The sequence below is a fragment of the Pongo pygmaeus genome, chromosome 23 (genome assembly GCF_028885625.2).
Source record: "Pongo pygmaeus isolate AG05252 chromosome 23, NHGRI_mPonPyg2-v2.0_pri, whole genome shotgun sequence".
Lineage (NCBI taxonomy): Eukaryota > Metazoa > Chordata > Mammalia > Primates > Hominidae > Pongo > Pongo pygmaeus.
In genome coordinates this window covers 50706384-50725983 of record NC_085931.1, presented here as the reverse complement: position 1 = coordinate 50725983, position 19600 = coordinate 50706384, and the positions used below count along the sequence as shown (strand labels likewise).

Below are 19600 nucleotides of genomic sequence, written 5' to 3'. Positions count from 1 at the left end.
ATATACACACACACGCATATACACACGCATATATATACGTATATACACACGCATATATATATACGTATATACACACACACGCATATACACACGCATATATATATACATATATACACACACACGTATGTACACACGCATATATATACGCATATACACACACGCATATACACACGCATATATATATACGCATATATATATACGCATATACACACGCATATATATACGCATATACACACGTATATACACACGCATATATATATACGTATATACACACACACGTATATACACACGCATATATATGTATATACACACACACGTATGTACACACGCATATATATACGTATATACACACACACGTATATACACACGCATATATACGTATATACACACACACGTATATACACACGCATATATATATACGTATACACACACACACGTATGTACACACGCATATATATACGTATATACACACACACGTATGTACACACGCATATATACGTATATACACACACACGTATGTACACACGCATATATATACGTATATACACACACGTATATACACACGCATATATATACGTATATACACACGTATGTACACACGCATATATATACGTATACACACACGTATGTACACACGCATATATATACGTATATACACACACACGTATGTACACACGCATATATGTATATACACACACACGTATATACACACGCATATATATATACGTATATACACACACGTATATACACACGCATATATATACGTATATACACACGTATATACACACGCATATATATATACGTATATACACACACGTATGTACACACGCATATATATACGTATATACACACACACGTATATACACACGCATATATATGTATATACACACACGTATATACACACGCATATATATATACGTATATATACACACGTATATACACACGCATATATATACGTATATACACACACAAGTATGTACACACGCATATATATATACGTATATACACACACGTATGTACACAGGCATATATGTATATACACACACGTATATACACACGCATATATATATACGTATATACACACACGTATATACACACGCATATATATACGTATATACACACACGTATGTACACACGCATATATATATACGTATATACACACACGTATGTACACACGCATATATATATACGTATATACACACACGTATGTACACACGCATATATATACGTATATACACACGTATGTACACACGCATATATATACGCGTATACACACACGTATGTACACACGCATATATATATACGTATATACACACACACGTATGTACACACGCATATATATATACGTATATACACACACGTATGTACACACGCATATATATATACGTATATACACACACGTATGTACACACGCATATATATATACGTATATACACACGTATGTACACACGCATATATATACGCGTATACACACACGTATGTACACACGCATATATATATACGTATATACACACACACGTATATACACACGCATATATATATACGTATATACACACACACGTATATACACACGCATATATATATACGTATATACACACACACGTATATACACACGCATATATATATACGTATATACACACACGTATATACACACGCATATATATACGTATATACACACACGTATATACACACGCATATATATACGTATATACACACACGTATATACACACGCATATATATATACGTATATACACACACACGCACACACACACACACAGCGCATTTTCTTTATTCATTCATCATTGGTGGGCACTTAGGTTGATTCTATATGTTGGCTGTTGTGAATAGTGCTGCGGTAAACATGGGCATGCAAATATCTTTTTGATGTATTGATTTCCTTTCTTTTGGTGATATACTCAGTAGTAGAATTGCTGGATCATATGGTAGATCTATTTTTAATTTGTTGAGGAACCTCCATACTGTTCTCCATAGTGGCAGTACTGTTTTTACATTCCTACCAACAGTATATGCCAGTTACCCTTTCTCCACATTCTCACCAGCGTTCATTATTGCCCGTCTTTTGGATAAAAGCCATTTTAACTGGAGTGAGATGATATCTCATTGTAGTTTTGATTTACATTTCTCGAGTGTTTACTGATGTTGAGCATTTTTCTTCATATACCTGTTGGCCATTTGTCTGTCTTCTTTTGAGAAATGTTTATTCAGATCTTTTGCCCATATCTTTTTTTGCTAATGAGTTGTTTGAGCTCCTAATATATTCTGATTATTAATCCCTTGTCAGATGGGTAGTTTGCAAATATTTTGTCCCATTCTGTGAGTTGCCTGTTCACTTGGTTGACTATTTCCTTTGCTGTGCAGAAGCTTTTTAGCTTGATGTAATCCCATTTGTCTAAATTAGCTTTGGTTGCCTGAGATTTTGTGGTCTTAACACAAAAAATCTTTGCCCAGGCCCATGTCCTAGAGTGTTTCCCCAATGTTTTCTTCAGGAGTTTCATAGTTTCAGGTCTTAGGCTTAAGTCCTTAATCCGTTTTCATTTGGTTTTTGTGTATGGCGAGAGATAGGGATCTAATTTCATTCTTTTCCTATAGTTATCCAGTTTTCCCAGCACCACTTATTGAAGAGACTGTCTTTTTTTCATTGTGTGTTCTTGGCACCTTTTACAGCCAAAGATGAGTTGGCTGTAAATATGTGGATTTATATCTGGGTTCTCTATTCTGTTCCATTGGTCTGTGCATCTGTTTTTTTATTCACGCTGATTTCGTTACTCTAGTTTTGTAGTAAATTTTAAAGTGAGGTAGTGTGATACCTTCATCTTTATTCTTTTTTTCTCAGGACTTCTTTGGCTATTCAGGGTCTCTTGTGATTCCATATAAATTTTAGGATTTTTTTTCTACTTCTCTGAAGAATGTCATTGATATTTTGATAGGGATTGCATTGAATCCTAAATTGCTTTTGGTACTATTGTCATTGAGCATTAAAAATCTTTCCAATTTTTTAGGTCCTCTTCAATTTCTTTCATCAGTGTTTTGTGGTTTTTCTTGTATAAATCTTTCACTTTTTTGGTTAAATTTATTCCTAGGTATGCTATATTTCTTGTAGCTATTGTAAATGGGATTGCTTTTATGATTTCTTTTTCAGATTGTTCATTGTTGGCATATATAAGTGCTACTGAATTTTGTATGTTGATTTTACATCCTCCAGCTTTACTAAATTTGTTAATAAGTTCTAACAATTTTTTGTGGAATATTTGGGTTTTTCTAAGTATAACAGCATGTCATCTGCAAACAAGGCTAATTTTACTTCTTTCTTTCCAATTTGGATGCCCTTTATTTCTTCTGTTGCCTAACTGCTCTGGCCAGGACTTCCAATACTATATTGAATATAAGTGGTGAAAGCAGGCATTCTTCTCTTGTTCCAGGTCTTAGAGGTAAGGCCTTCAGTTTTTCCCTGTTCAGTACAATGTTATCTGTGGGTTTCTTATATATGGCCCTTATTATGTTGAGGTATGTTCCAGGGATGTTAAATGTTATTGAATACTTTTTCTGCATCTATTGATTGAAATAATCATATGGTTTTTGTTCTTCGTTCTGTTGATGTGATGCATCATGTTTATTGATTTGTTTATGTTGAATCATCCTTACATCACTGAGATGAACCTCACTTATCATGGTGAATGATCTTTTTAACGTGTTGCTGAATTGGGTTTATTAGTATTTTCTTAAGAATTTTTGTATCTATATTCATTAGTGATATTTGCCTGTAGTTTTCTTTTTTGTTGTGTCCTTGTCTGGTTTTGGTATCAGGGTAATGCTGGCCTCATAGAATGAATTTGGAAGTATTCTCTCCTCTTCAGTTTTTTTTTGAAGAGTTTGAGTAGAGTTGCTATTAGTTCTTTTTTAAATGGTGGAACTCAGCAGTGAAGCCATCAGGTCTTGGGCTTTTCTTTGATGGGAGACTTTTTATTGCGGCTTTGATCTTGTTACTGGTTCTTTTTTTGAGACAGATTCTTTCTCTGTTGCCCAGGCTGGAGTGCAGTGGCACAATCTCAGCCCACTGCAACCTTTACCTCCCAGGTTTAAGCGATTCTTGTGCCTCAGCCTCCCGGGTAGCTGGGGTTACAGGCATGCACCACGATGCCCAGATAATTTTTGTATTTTTAGTTGAGATGGGGTTTCGCCATGTTGGCCAGACTAGTCTTGAACTCCTGGCCTCAAGTGATCCTCCCACTTCAGCCTCTCAAAGTGCTGGGATTACAGGCATCATCCACCATGCCCAGCCAATCTTGTTACTTGTTATTGGCTTATTGAGATTTTCTGTTTCTTCATGATTCAATTTTGGTAGGTTGTATATGTCCAGGAATTTATCCATTTGTTCTGGGTTTTGCAATTCGTTGGCATATAGTTGTTCATAATAGTCTCTAATGATTCTTTGTATTTCTGTAGTCTCCGTTGTTACGTCTATTTTTTGTTTGTTTCTGATGTTATTTGGGTCATCTCTCATTTTTTTTTCTTAACCAAAAGTTTGTCAATTTTTTTTTATCTTTTCAAAAAACCAACTTTTTGTTTTATCGATCCTTTGTATGGCTTTTTTAGTCTCTCACTTGTTTAGTTCTCTCTGATCTTTATTATTTTTTCCTCCTACTAATTTTGGGTTTGGGTTTATTCCTACTTCTCTGGTTCCTTGAGGTGCATTGTTAAGTTGTTTATTTGAAGTCTTCCTACTTTTTTGATGTAGGCATTTATTGCTATAGACTTCCTTCTTAGCACTGTTTTTGCTGTATCCCATAGATTTTCATATGTTGTATTTCCATTTTCATTTGTTTCAAGAAAGTTTTAAATTTCCTTCTTAATTTCTTTCATTGACCCATTGGTTGTTCCGGAGCATGTCGTTTAATTTCCATGTGTTTGTGAACTTTCCAAGGTTCCTCCTGTTATTGATTTCTAGTTGCAGTCCATTGCAGTCAAAAAAGATACTTTATATTAGTTCTACTTTTTTGAATTGGTTAAGACTCATTTTGTGGACTAAGATATGGTCTGTTCTGGACAACATCCCATGTGCTGAAGAAAAGAACTTATATTCTGGAGCAGTTGGGTAAAATGTTTCAGAAGTGTCAGTTAGGCCTGTTAGGTCTAGGGTGTAGTTTAACTCTGATGTTTCTTTGTTGATTTTCTGTCTGGATGATCTGTCCGGACAGATCATCTGTTTAATACCCTATGAGAATAGGGTATTAAAGTCCTCTAATAGTATTTGTGTTGCAGTCTGTTGATCCTTTTAGATTTACTAATGTTTGCTTTTTTTTTTTTTTTTTGAGATGGAGTCTCGCTCTGTCACCCAGGCTGGAGTGCAGTGGCGCAATCTCGGCTCACTGCAAGCTCCACCTCCTGGGTTCACACCATTCTCCTGCCTCAGCCTCCCGAGTAGCTGGGACTACGGGTGCCCACCACCATGCCTGGCTAATTTTTTTGTATTTTTAGACGGGGTTTCACTGTGTTAGCCAGGATGGTCTCAATCTCCTGACCTCATGATCCGCCTGCCCTGGCCTCCCAAAGTGCTAGTATTACAGGCGTGAGCCACCGTGCCTGGCCTAATATTTGTTTCTATACTTGGGAGCTTCAGTGTTATAATTGTTATATCCTCTTGCTGAATTGACCCCTTTGATCACTATATAGTGACTGTCTTTGTCTCTTTTTCAGACTTTGGTTTGTAGTCTGTTTTATCTAACATAAGTATAGCCACTCCTACTCTTTTTTGGTTTCCAGTTACACGGAGTATCTTTTTCTACCCCTTCACTTTTGGTCTATATGTGTCTTTATAGGTGAAGTAGGTTTCTTATAGGCAACATATAGTTAGGTTTATTTCTTTATCCATTCAGCTATTCTATGCCTTTTAATTGGAGAATTGAGTCCACAGTATTTTTTTTTTTTTTTTTTTGAGACTAGTCTTGCTCTGTCACCCAGGCTGGAGTGCAGTGGTGTGATCTTGGCTGACTGCAGCCTCTGCCTCCTAGGTTCAAGTGATTCTCCTGGCTCAGCCTCTTGGGTAGCTGGGACTACAGGTGCATGCCATGACACCCAGCTAATCTTTTTTGTATTTTTAGTAGAGACAAGGTTTCACTATGTTGGCCAGGCTGGTCTTGAACTCCTGACCTGAAGTGATCCACCTGCCTTGACCTTCCAAAGTCCTGGAGTTACAGGCATGAGCCACCACACACAGCCCCCACAGTATTATTATTGTTAAGTAAGGAGTTAGTACTTCTATTTTGTTGCTTGCTTTCTGGTTCTTTTGTAACTTCTATCTTCTTTTGCTGTTAAGTGATTTTCTCTGGTAGTATGTATTAATTCATTGCTTTTCATTTTAAGTGAATCTATTATAGGTTTTTGCCTTGTGGTTACCACAAGGCTTACAAAAAAAACCCCATCTTATAGATATAACAAGTTATTTTAAAGAGATGACAACTTATTTTAGATCACAAAGAAAATAATAGAAACAAAGAAAAAATGAAAAAAAAAACTTTCTACACTTTATCCCCTCCACATTTTGACTTTTGATTGTGTCAATTTACATATTTTATATTACCCATCTCTTAGCAGATGGCAATAGCTATTATTGTCTTTGATAGATTTGTCTTTGGGGATTCATACTAGAGTTAGAAGTGGATTTCACAACACAGTTACAGTATTAGAGTATTCTGGCTTGTCCATGTACTTAATTTTGCCAGTGGGTTTTATACCTTCAAATTTCTTTTTTTTTCTTTCATGTTACTGTCTTTTTCTTTCAGACTAAATAACTCCCTTTAGCATTTCTTGTAAGACAGGTCTGGTGGTAGTGAATTCTCCCAGTTCTTGTTCACCAATTTATTTTAAAATTTCAGTTGTTATTTTTCATTTTTAGAAGTTCTATTTGGATCTTTGTTAAATCTGCTTGGTTTTGTTTTTTGTTTTTGGTTTTGGTTTTGGTTTCTTTTTGAGACAGAGTCTTGCTCTGTCTCCCAGGCTAGAGTGCAGTGGCATGATCTTGGCTCACTACAACCTCCGCCTCCCAGGTTCAAGCAGTTCTCCTGCCTCAGCCTCCCAAGTAGCTGGGATTACAGGCACTCACCACCACGCCCGGCCAATTTTTGTATTTTTAGTAGAGACGGGGTTTCACCATGTTGGCCAGGCTGGTCTCAAACTCCTGACCTCATGATCCACCTGCCTCGGCCTCCCAAAGTGTTAGGATTACAGGTATAAGCCACCACACCTGGCCTGTTTTTATAATCTCTTATACCTTGCACATCTTTCAGAAATACTTTATTTCTCTAACCACATTAAGTATAACTGTAGTTATTTTATCTTCTGTGCTTAATAATTTTAAGGTTTAAAGGTTTCACTGGCCTAATTATTCTGGCTTTTGTATTCTTGGGCACGTTTGTAGTACATGGTCTGTCCTCAAAAATATTTGTTGCATGAATGAAAATATGTGTAAGGCATGGGAATAAAAAGAGCAAGAGAAACGTTAGTAGATAAATTATAGTATAGTTCTATAAGTCATATTATAAAAATATAAGGAAAGAGCTGTAAGAACAAGGACCATACAACTGACTCTGTCTGGAAGAAGAGAAATGGTATCTGCCATCTTAGGTATTCAGTAAGGTGTTTCCAAAGGGGCATGTTCTCTGGTATACTGTAATATTTAAAGTTTTAATAGGTGTCTTTTTTGCTTATTTTGAATAATAGAACATTTATGTTTCACAAGAAATAATACTTTTTCTGAATTTATGATCTAAATGATATTTAAAGGCTTGTTTCAGTGTTGCAGACTTAGACGTGGTTTTTACTCTGTGTTGAAGTTTAAAAGTGTATTAGTGGTCTGTATATCTAATAGGGCATATGTCTGAGAGTTACAGTTCTTCATATCACTGTCATATTTACATAGTATACCAGTTCTCTTGATCTCAAATACCCCCCCTTCCAAGAATTGGCAGGTTCAAGAGAATGCATCATGCTTGCAGATCATAAATACAGGAGTATCTATGGGGAAGGGAGAGCACCTGGTTTGTTGACATTCCCATCCACTTCCAGTCAGGGCCATGGCAGGAACTCCCTGTAATCCCACTTCTTCAGACTGTTTCATGATACCAATAACCATGACTAAATAGAGTTTGCTGTGTGCCAGGCACCTTTTCAAGCATTCCATATATTTAATTCACGTCAGAATTAAACCTCTGACCCAATTTAGCTTACATTTTTAGTCTTCTATAATCACCTGTAGGGTTTTATTGTCATTGCCTGATGGCCACATACTCTTGTGCCCTCAGGCGCCTGCTCATCTTGTTCAGCCTGGCATGCTTTATAAAGCAGGGAGACCATCCACATACCAGAGACCAGGCTCCGTTGAAACTCTCACTAGCGGAAAGACAGGAAACGTTGCAATAGATAAAGATCGCCAGCTTCACAAAGACATTTTCAGCTTTCATTTTTATAACTATAATCTATTGAGGGAAATTATGGTTTTTATAATTGGTGGAACCTTAACTATGGTATAAAATTTAATAATGAGCACCCTCTACCTGTTTTATAATCCATTCATTATAATCCATTTTAATGGCATGAAAGTCTTTAGCTGACCCACTTATTTTTTTAAAAAGCACCTTTATAGAAGAAGCAAGTTACATGAAAAAAAGCACCTTTACATGTGTCCAGATCTGTATTTGTCCATGAGAAATTAAGCCATTATTTCAAGTTTATATTGAAGTGGTAGTAAATGGTGCTTGCCATATTTCATGGCTGTGTTTTAAAACTATGTTTTCTTATTTTAATACTTGAGCATAATATACACTACAATTATGTCATGATATATGATAAAACTCTCAGGACCTACAACTGTGTACACACACACACACATAATCATAGGGAGATTATAGCTATTCTAACTTGTTATGATTATTTAGGTTTTATGCATGTACTGTAAGAAAAAATATATTAAAATTTTCATGTCAAGCATGTTATTTAAGTTGCACACTCAATATTCATTTTAACTTGGTTGCTTGTCTTTTAAACCAATAAATTTAATAAGCAATTTAAGTCACCCCTCTATATTAATTTATAACTGTGGCCTCTTAGCAAAATGGTCTTATTATTACCTTCAGATCCTATTTCTTCTGATTGACTTAATTACTAAAGTAGAAGCTCCTTCAGTTACACATTTTTAAACTACAGAAAGACATATTTTGGCACCCATCTTTTGTCCTGCTTGCCAGCTCTCTGCTTTGTAGCTGTAATTGGATACTATGTATCAGAACAAGGGCAAGATCATAGCAATAACTCTGTTGGAATATAACCCCACTACTAGATTCACAATAATGAATACAAAATAATATACAATGATTGTAACACCTGAAACAATGCAATGGTATTATTGCAAAATGAAAAAGAGGTAGCAGGGTGGAATGTTCCTATCTGCACACAAAATCTCTTAACTCGGTAGCAAATCTGAAGTTCTCTTTCAACAGATTTCATCCTCATCTGCAAACTGGCAAAAGTATTCTTAGTTACTTTAACAGCTTAGCTATTATCTTTTGTCCTTAGGCTCAAAGCATGGAGGTGTTTTTGTTGTTTTTCCTACTTCAGTCATTTTCATGATAGTCTGTATTTAAATTTGCAGCCTGATGTCTTACATAGGGAACAAACTAAAGGATACCTAAAAGATAACTGTCAAGAATAATCAAGCCAGCTTTAATGAGACTCATGTGTCAAAGTCCCATTTTGCATCAGTCAATTATATTGGCAGGTATAAAAGCACTGTATGATAAAGAATACTGGGTATAGTCTCGTAATTCAATACGGGGCTTCCTGTCTAGGAGTCATCTGGATAGGTCCTCGAGAACAAAGCTCTCTGACATTCAGGTTCAAATGGAAAGAAAATGAGAAGGCAGATAAAGCAAGCCAACTACATTAATTCACCTGTACTCCTCTCTGCCTTTTCAGTGGAATTCAGAGAAATTCTCTCCCAGCAAAGGTTGGAAAGTCCTCATGAAACAATCAGTTTAGTGTTTACAGAGTATACATTTACACGTTTGTGTTCAAACATACAAAGACAGTATTCAGCTGGGTGTGGTGGCTCATGCCAGTAATCCCAGCGCTTTTGAAGGCTGAGGTGGGTAGATCACCTGAGCCCAGGAGTTCGAGACTACCTGGGCAACATAGCAAGACTTCGTCTCTACAACTAATTTAAAAAAAAAAAAATTAACCAGATGTGGTGGCATGTGCCTATGGTCCTCAGCTACTTGGGAGGCTGAGGTGGGAGCCTGGGCAGGCCAGGCTGCAGTAAGCCATGATCGCACCACTGCAGTCCAGCCTGGGTGACAGAATGAGAACCTGCCCCCAACCCCTTAAAAAGAAAAAAGACAGTATTCATTGCAGTTCTCCATCAAATCTCCTCAAGTTCTTGTGGACTTCAGAAAAGTTTCCACAAATGCTGCATTATATATATTCAAGAAAGCATCTACCCAAAGCCGTCTTCCTGGGAGAAGGCAAGCAGCACAGATATACAGGCCAGCTGTGTGCTGACTCAACTCCATTCCCATTGCCACGGTCCTGCACCTCCAGGAGCAGCACCAGGGACAAATGGAGTGAGCCTGAGGGGAAATCGAGCCTCTTTACGGTTATGAACGTGTACACATCAAGCTGTTAGAATTGTTAGTAAAGAAAAACCTGGTGCAGCTGATTCTCCCATACTTTTTTGTTCCTTCTTTTATTCCCCTAGTAAATAACATTGATTTGGGATTTGGGAATCTGGGATTCTAGTTCTAGTTCTGCTCTTTAATCATTGTGTGATCCTGAGCAAGTCACTTGATCTCTGGGATCAAAGGGACTAAATAAAGACCTCTCCTTTCTCTACAGTTGAGTCCTTTAATGACCAAATCATCCAGCTTATGATTCATTGAACACACACTTATCAAGTGACTACAGGTATACTCTGCTAGTTGCCTATGGGTTGAACAAGTTGAATAGGATCTGTGACCTGAGGGATTTGCAGTACCCTATAGGTGACAGTTCTATAAACATATAAGAAGTTATAAATAATAAATTTGTTTACCCCTGTATTTCCAGAGCTTATAATAGTGTCTAAGACATCCTTGTACTTAGTATTTGTCAAATGAATGAATAATATTTGAAATAATGAAATCAATGAAAAATGTGAGTATTCACATTGTACTACGTAATAGCAGAGAAAATGGATTCATTTTAACGTGAAGGATAAAATATTTCACTAAGGAGGTTGTGTTTGAATGAGACCTTGAAGAATGAAACCATTTTTGATGGAGAAGAACGGTGAGGAAGAGGATATTCTAGGCTGAGGGAACAGCATGAGCAAAAACACAGAGGCATGGAAATGTATGTTTTTTTAAGGGACGTGAATCTAGAAGCTGAAAATCAGTTCGATATAAAGAGACGAGAAACATTTCAGACAAAAATATCAGCATGGGTGAAGGCTTAGTGCTGAGAGGGAGCATAGAATTTGAAGACTGAAAGAAGTATAGCTGGATCATACAGCTTTAGAATAGTAGCACAAGATGAGGCAAGAGAGATAAATGGGGACTAATTTATGCAGAGCCTTGTAAACCATGTTAAATAATTTGAAGAAGTATTGGGGAGAAATAACATCTGACTTTCATTTTAGAAAGGTCACTCTGGCTGGGCTGTGTAGAGTGGACTGAGGGGGCAAGCTGGAGAGACCTCTTAGAGGTTGTGGTAACAACCATAGTTCCAAAATAACCTGAGTGACTGGGAAGCAGATGGTCATATTAACAGAGGTAAAGCAAACACCCAAGGATGAGGAGGCTGGAGGATGATAAGACCTCCCTGAACACAACCATAGTTCCAAAATAACCTGAGTGACTGGGAAGCTGATGGTCATATTAACAGAGGTAAAGCAAACACCCAAGGATGAGGAGGCTGGAGGATGATAAGACCTCCCTGAACACAGAAATAGGTAGATATTTAGGGCTAAAAATCAGCAGAGGTCAGGGTTCAGGATTAAAATGTGTGAATTACTTGCCCACAGGTGACCATCTAGATCTAGTGTAAGTATAATAATAGATGACATCACCCTGGGAGATTGTAAAGGCAGAAGAGGAAAGTCAAGGACAGACTGTTTACATTTCACAAGAAATAGGGCCAGGAAGAATGTGGAGAAGATTGCCTAGACAGATAGGAGGAGAGCCAGCAAAGTTCGTTGGAGGCATCTGAAGAGGAATGAGTTTCAAAGAAATTGTCTTAAGATTTCAATTTCATTCTTTCTCATCAATCCTGTCTGTCAAGACGTCTGCCAGCCCTGGTTCCATCTATGTCTCTAGTTGAGCTCCTCTGCTCTCTGTGTGCGCTGTGCACTGGTAATGCTGAATGCTTTGTACCTGCCCTGCCACTACCACACAGCACATTGTGTACAGCCTTCATTTCTTTGCTGAAATTGTTCCCTTTACTTGGACATGTTTGCATCCTTCTTCTCTTGACTTTTTTCTCATGCTTTTAGCTTGGTTCAGACATCACTTGTTTGAATCTCTTACACGTCTTTATACCTCTAAACCTAAAACAATGCCTAAATTTCTAGTTGCTTAGTACTTGTTTTGGTATTAAATTAACCTTACAATCTGAATTATTTCATTGGTCTCCTAGTTTTCTTATTTCTATTATCTCCCAACCCCAGAGAATTGCAATTAAAGATACAGCAGTAATTTTCCTAAAGCATTATATCTGTCAGAATCTGGTCAGGAGACCAAAAAATACACCAGCTATGAGGTTAGCAGCTTTATTGAGGTATAATTACCATTCAATAAACTGTACATGCTTAAAATGTATAAATTTCTTCTTTGACCCATGGGTATTTGAAGTATGTTTTCTAAATTTCCAAATATTTAGGAGTTTCTTCTAAGTACATCGTTATTTCTACATTCAATTCCATCGTGTCCAGAGAACCTAATAGAAGGCTTTGGGCTTTTCAAGCTTATTGAGACTTAGTTTATGGTCCAGCACATGGGCCATCTCAGTGAATAGACCATATGTACTTGCACACTTGCAAAGAAAATGTGTTTCGTGCCATAGGAGCTTTATAAATGTCTATTAGGTCAAGGTGGTTGATGTTAAGTCTTCTAGATCCCTGCTGATATTTTGTCTACTTGTTTTATCAATCACTGAGCAAAGGGTGTTAAACTCTCTAAATATGACTTAGTTGGATTTGGCCAGTTCTTTCCTTAATTCTCGAGGTGGTTTTTTTTTTGTTTGTTTGTTTTTTGAGATGGGGTCTCACTATGTTACCCAGGCTGTTCTCAAATTCCTGGGCTCAAGCGATCCACCTGCTTTGGCCTCCCAAAATGCTGGGATTACAGGCATGAGCCACTGCATCTAGCTAGTTCTTTAATTCCGTCAGATTTTGCTTCATGTATTTTAAAGCACTGTTCTTAGGCATATATACATTTATGTTTGTATCTTCCAGATGATTGGCCCTTTTGTCATTATGAAATATCCCTTTTTACCTCTACTAATACCCCTGGTCTTAAAGTGTATTTTATCTGATAATATAGCCACTCAGCTTTCTTATACTTATCATTCCATGGTATATCTTTATAAAGCATTTACTTTCAACCCATTTGCAATTTTGTTTTTATAGGGTGTCTCTTGTATACAGCATATAATTAGATCTTTTTCATCCAGTCTGAATATTTGTGCCTGTTAATTGCATTTACTGTGGTTATTGAAATGGTTGGTTTTACAACTACTATTTTTCTATTACTTTCTCCTTGTTTTGTCGGTGTTTGGTTCCTCTGTTCCTACCTACCTTCCTTCTTTTGAGCTAAGTCAATAATTTTTAGAATTCCACTTTACCTATTAGTCTTGGTAGTTATACCAAGGGATTAAATTATACACCTTTAAGTATTCACGGTCTATTTAGAGTTACTTTTGTGTCACCATTGCATATAAAATGTAAGAATATTGCAACCATATAGGTCTATTTACCATCTCATCATTTATGCTATAGTCCAGGGGTCCCCAACCCCTGGGCCACGGACTGGTACCAGTCTGTGACCTGTTAGGAACTGGGCCACACAGCAGGAGGTGAGAAGCAAGTGAGCTAGCACTGCCGCCTGAGCTCCGCCTCCTGTCAGATCAGCAGCGGCATTAGATTCTCATAGGAGCACCCTATTATGAACTGCAGTGCGAGGGATCTAGGTTGCACACTCCTTATGAGAATCTAATGCCACATGATCTGAGGTAAAACAGTTTCATCCCCAAACCATCCCCACCACACCCTGTTCTGTGGAAAAATTGTCTTCCACAAAACCAGTCCCTGGTGCCAAAAAGCTTGGGGACTGCTGCTATAGTCGTTTAAATTATATTTACATTTGTTATAACACTCCACACATATTGTTACATTTTTTAAACAGTTACATATATTTTTAAAAAATTAAGAGTAAAAACAATCTTTTACATTCTCCTATATATTTTCCATTTCTAGAACTCTTTATTTCTTCCCAAAGATCCAACTTTCCATCTGGTATACTTTGTCTTCAACCAGAAGTACTTCCATTAACAATTCTTGTTATAAAGTTTTACGGGCAATTCATTCTCTTAGTTTTTGTTTATTTTACAATGTTTTGATTTTGCCTTCAATTTTGAAGAATACTGTTGCTGGATATAGAACTCTGCATTGACAGTTTTTTTTTTCAGCATTAAAAAAAATGGTGTCATTCTGCTATCCTCTAGCCTCTGTTGTTTCTGATGAGAAGTCAGTCATCATTCATCTCATTCTTCCCTTATGTAGAATGGGTCATCTTTCTCTGGGTACTTTCAAGATTTTCATTTTTATGTTTGATTATCAGCAATTTGACTATGATGATAGCAGGTACGGTTTTCTCTGAGTTTTTTTGTTTGTTTATTTTATTTATTTATTTATTTATTTTTTACCAGATTTCGCCCCTTTCCAGTGCTGTGGTAGCTCCAAATCTTGTTTTCTGGTTCTTCAGGCCAGTTAAGACTGTGGTTTCAGCCCACTTTTAGCCAATTACTGTAGAGCTGGCTGGATTCAGGGTAGCAAGTCGGAAAAACAGCAAACTTCCCCAGTGTTCTCTGCCTTCTAACTCTTCTCCCTCTCCAGTTTCTGCCTATTTTTGGTCCCCCTCCTATGCCTTCAGGTTATTGGTTTCTTTATATTTTTTAATTTTCTGGCTGTTATCTACAGGAGAGTTGGTCCACTTGAAACTACTCTGCCATTATCACAAAAATATGATACAATACAGAGAATTTAACACAAAAACATTAAGTATTAAAAACTGAAAGGGCAAAAAAAAAGAGTACAGGTTAAGCACACCTAATCTGAAAATCCAAAATGCTCCAAAATCCAAAAATTTTTTAGCACTACATGATGCTCAAACATCATGCTCAAAGAAATGCTAGTTGTAGCATTTCAGATTTGGGATTTTCAGATTAGGGATGATCAGCTGGTAGTATAACGCAAATATTCCAAAGTCTGAAAAAGTCCAAAATCTAAAACACTTCTGGTCCCAAGCAATTCAGATAAGGGACACTCAGCCTGTACCAGGATATCATGGGTACAGGCTGATTTACTTGCATCCAAGGATATCATGGGTACAGGCAAATTACTTGCATCCAAGTCTGCCTTTTGGGGTATCCAAACTAAAACATGTTCAAATTGTTGCTGAGCAAATATATTCATGTTCCTTCATTTATTGGGAAGCTACAATTTTCTAGACACTGTGAAATCAAACTGGTAACTTACATTATTAGTTATTTTTATGTGTTTATCATACATATACCCATGGTATGATCAAGGTAGCAACTGCAGGGATAAGTCACCAGCCCAAACGCTGGAGGAGTTATTCAAATTTAGAAGCTTGAAGAAGGGGCTCTGTGGCGTGGTGACCCAGGCCTCTTAGGATGGGGTGCTGGTTGGCGGGTGCTAACATTAAGAGAGTATGATAAGGTTGCTTCTACAAGTGTTGGAAAAATGCAAACTGGCAAGAAAGCATTCTTTCTATCTTCTCCACTGATGGAGTGGAGAAGTGTTGCAAGGGTGTTGCAGTCAGGAGCAGAGGACAAACAGGAAGGAGCAAGTCTTATCTTTCTACTCTAACCTTCCCGTCTCCCTCTAGCACCTCTTGTTGGCAGCACCTAACAAAAAGCTAACTGGCAAAGTATGAACGTGGTATGTGGTGTCCCAGCTCCAGTATCACAAAGCAAGAGTATAGAAGGGTGTGAGTATGAAGCTGACACAGCAGCTCAGTAGCTGCCACAGCCCAACCATTGCCTACTCAGCATCATACACATTCTACACATATTTAAATTTCCAAGCAACAAAAACAACCCTCTTTGTCTACCTAACAAGATACAACTATCTTTGAATGAAGATGCTCTCCCCAAAACAAAGCCACAAAGTTCTCAGACCTTTGAGATACCCAGTCCCCAATTCCTAAAGCTTTCTGGAGTTATGTTGTGAGAATCAGTTTCCATCACATTGGCTTTCCCCTCTACAGGCATTTAGGTTTTGCTGCTTCTGCTCCTCCACAAACTTTTCCTTTTCACAAAATTTGTTGACATTTCTTATCTTTTGTTGTCTCTTCTGTTCTATTTCCCCTCTGGTTGGTGCCTTTTTATTCCACTTCTGTCATTTCGGTGGGTTTTGAGAAAGGAGGGGAGAGTGATTATATCTTGTAGCTGGTACTATTGATGCCCCACCCTATAGTCTCTTGGCCTTCCTCTGAGTCCTACTGCAGCCTTGGTGACCAGTTCCATTTACACTGAAAGTACCTGTATCTCTCTTCTTCTCCACCCAGGAGCTTTCTCCAGAGCCCTTAGACTTGTTCATCCTAAGTGCAGGGTAGCCTGGAAGTTGCAGAGATTTAATGCCCAGAGTCAACCCTCAACCAGTGATAGTTAAGAGTTATTGAAAAAATATTCCACCTTCTCATCCCTGGGAGGACAGTTCTGAGGCAACCCAACAGGAGTGGCTCTCATTTTCCCACAACAGTAACTTGCTTGTTAATATACTCTTTATTGACTTTTGTCCCTTCTTTGTTTTAACTTTCCCAGTCCCTCATTTGTGCTTCTTCAAATCACTGGCCAAATTACTTGCATCGAAGTCTGCCTTTTGGGGTATCCAAAATAACAAATGTTCAAGTTGTTGCTAAGCAAATATATTCATGTTCATTCATTTATTGGGAAGCTACAATTTTCTAGGCACTGTGAAATCGAACTGGTAATTTATATTATTAGTTATTTTTATGTGTTTATCATACATACACCTGTGTGTATATGTGTACATACACACAAGTTTGTGTGTGTATATGTGTACATACACACAAGTTTGTGTGTGTATATGTGTACATACACACAAGTTTGTGTGTGTATATGTGTACATACACACAAGTTTGTGTGTGTATATGTGTACATACACACAAGTTTGTGTGTGTATATGTGTACATACACACAAGTTTGTGTGTGTATATGTGTACATATACACAAGTTTGTGTGTGTATATGTGTACATATACACATTTGTGTGTGTATATGTGTACATATACACAAGTTTGTGTGTGTATATGTGTACATATACACAAGTTTGTGTGTGTATATGTATCTATCTATATATACATAATCCATACTTTGTTCATTGACAATAGGAATTCATTGTTCATTGGCATTAGTTCATCGACAATAGGAATTGTGACTTCCACTTGTGCATATCTCCTGCGTCTAATACAGTCCAGTATAAACAGTGGGTACTAACAATGATTTCTTGATGGACCATTCCTATTTTTAGGCGTCAAATACAATATACATTTTTATACAGAAAATCAACATATAAAGTTGATATTAAATAACTTATAAATTAAGATATAGTTAAATTTAACAAACATTGACACCTCCTATATGCAAAAGCATGATGCAGTTATAAAGTCAAAATGCAGGAACTTAATATGATATGTGATAGGCACTAAATAGCATATAATTAAGTGAAAAATTAGTTTATAGAAATATTACCTCAGAGAAGGGAGGGATTAAGATAGAGTGGTAGATATGATTGGAAATAGCTTCTAGAAGTAGTAGTTATTTGAGGAATAGTAGGGTTTAATAGGATTTAAATAGGTGGAGAAGAAGAGGGTATTCCAGGGTGGGGAATCAGTGGTGATGGTCAAGAGCCCTGTGTTAACATGGAGAATGAAGCTAAATGGACCTAAATGCTCATGGCGTATGGAGTGACAGGGAGAATGGCCTGACTGAGGGTTTGTTTCCTGTTGAATAGCAACAGAAAGTAAGCAATGAAGGGCCTTTGAAACCCAAGGAATTTGGACTTTCTCACTGACACAAGAGGCAGTTTTTGAAGGATTTTCAAATATAAACTATAAAGTAGTAATTGAATTGGAGAGGAATAATTTGACGCATTGCATAGACAGCAGGGGTGGACGAAGGCTGATGGAAGAGAAACCTGGTACAACTTGCTTTCTAGAATCTTCACGACTCTTTAGCTTTCTGTATAAGTAAACATTTTTCTCTTTGAAATAATGTACTATCCATTTCAAATCATTATTTTTCATTTGGCTTCTTCTAAGTCATAGCATTTGATTCACTTAAAAAGTTAGCAACTTTAGCAAAAGTCCAACCAAAAGATTGCAGCCTGTTCTTCCTGGGCTATTGGGAAACGGGGTGGCTAGAAATGGAATGACTTCTTTCTGGTTTGCTTCATTGAATTTTAAGGATTTGTTTATTTGTTTCATTTTAAACTTTTGTACTAAACCTTAAAATGGCAGCCATACAGACAACTTTATGCATCTCAATTTTGAGATTTAGATTAAGTATTGTGAATATTTTCATCAGAAAGTTCTGGTCATTCTGAAATGTCCTAGTTTAATATTGCTAAATTTTAAGATGATCTTATTACATATAGAGCAAAACATTTTTGTCTTGTTTTTCTCACATGTAAAATGAAAGTCAATGGAAAAATATTTAACTAAAATTCACTTTTAATGGATGCTTTGATGTAAATGTGGTGATATGCAAAGTCACTTTGAAATACCATAAATCTAGTAATCTAGTACTCAACTAGGAATATATTCGTTTGGGTTTTTTTTTTTTTTTTTCATAGAAATGGGGTCTCACAATGTTGCCCAGGCTGGTCTCAAACTCTTGGGCTCAAGTGATTTTCCCACCTCAGCCTCCCAGTAGCTGGGACTACAGGGACTGCGCCTGGCTTATAGTTAGTATTTTTAACAGTCTTTCAATCATCTAAATATAATTCGGTCATATGCAAATTAGGAATATTTTAGGAGAGGTTCTTTTCATCTACCTATTTCCTTTAATCATTATTAAGCAGTTAAACTATATTCAGTTTAGAAAAATGAAGGCGTTACTTTTTCTTTCATCTTTGTGCTTCAGTTTCCCTTGCACCCAATCAGCATTCATTGAACCTGTCCTCTGGGAATGGCACTGTTAGGTGCTGAGACACGAAGATGACTCCTTGTAAGGTCTCCTCAAGGAGACTTTTGTCAGGTAGGGGACAAGATAAATGAGATATGAAGTGTTATAAT

The 19600-nt window shown here is 37.0% G+C and overlaps 1 protein-coding gene across 6 annotated transcripts in view; it reads left to right on the top strand.

The window, feature by feature from the left end:
* Positions 1-19600, top strand: part of ENTHD1 (ENTH domain containing 1) — a 152779-nt gene that overhangs the window by 109288 nt on the left and 23891 nt on the right. The gene's annotated exons all lie outside the window — the stretch shown is intronic.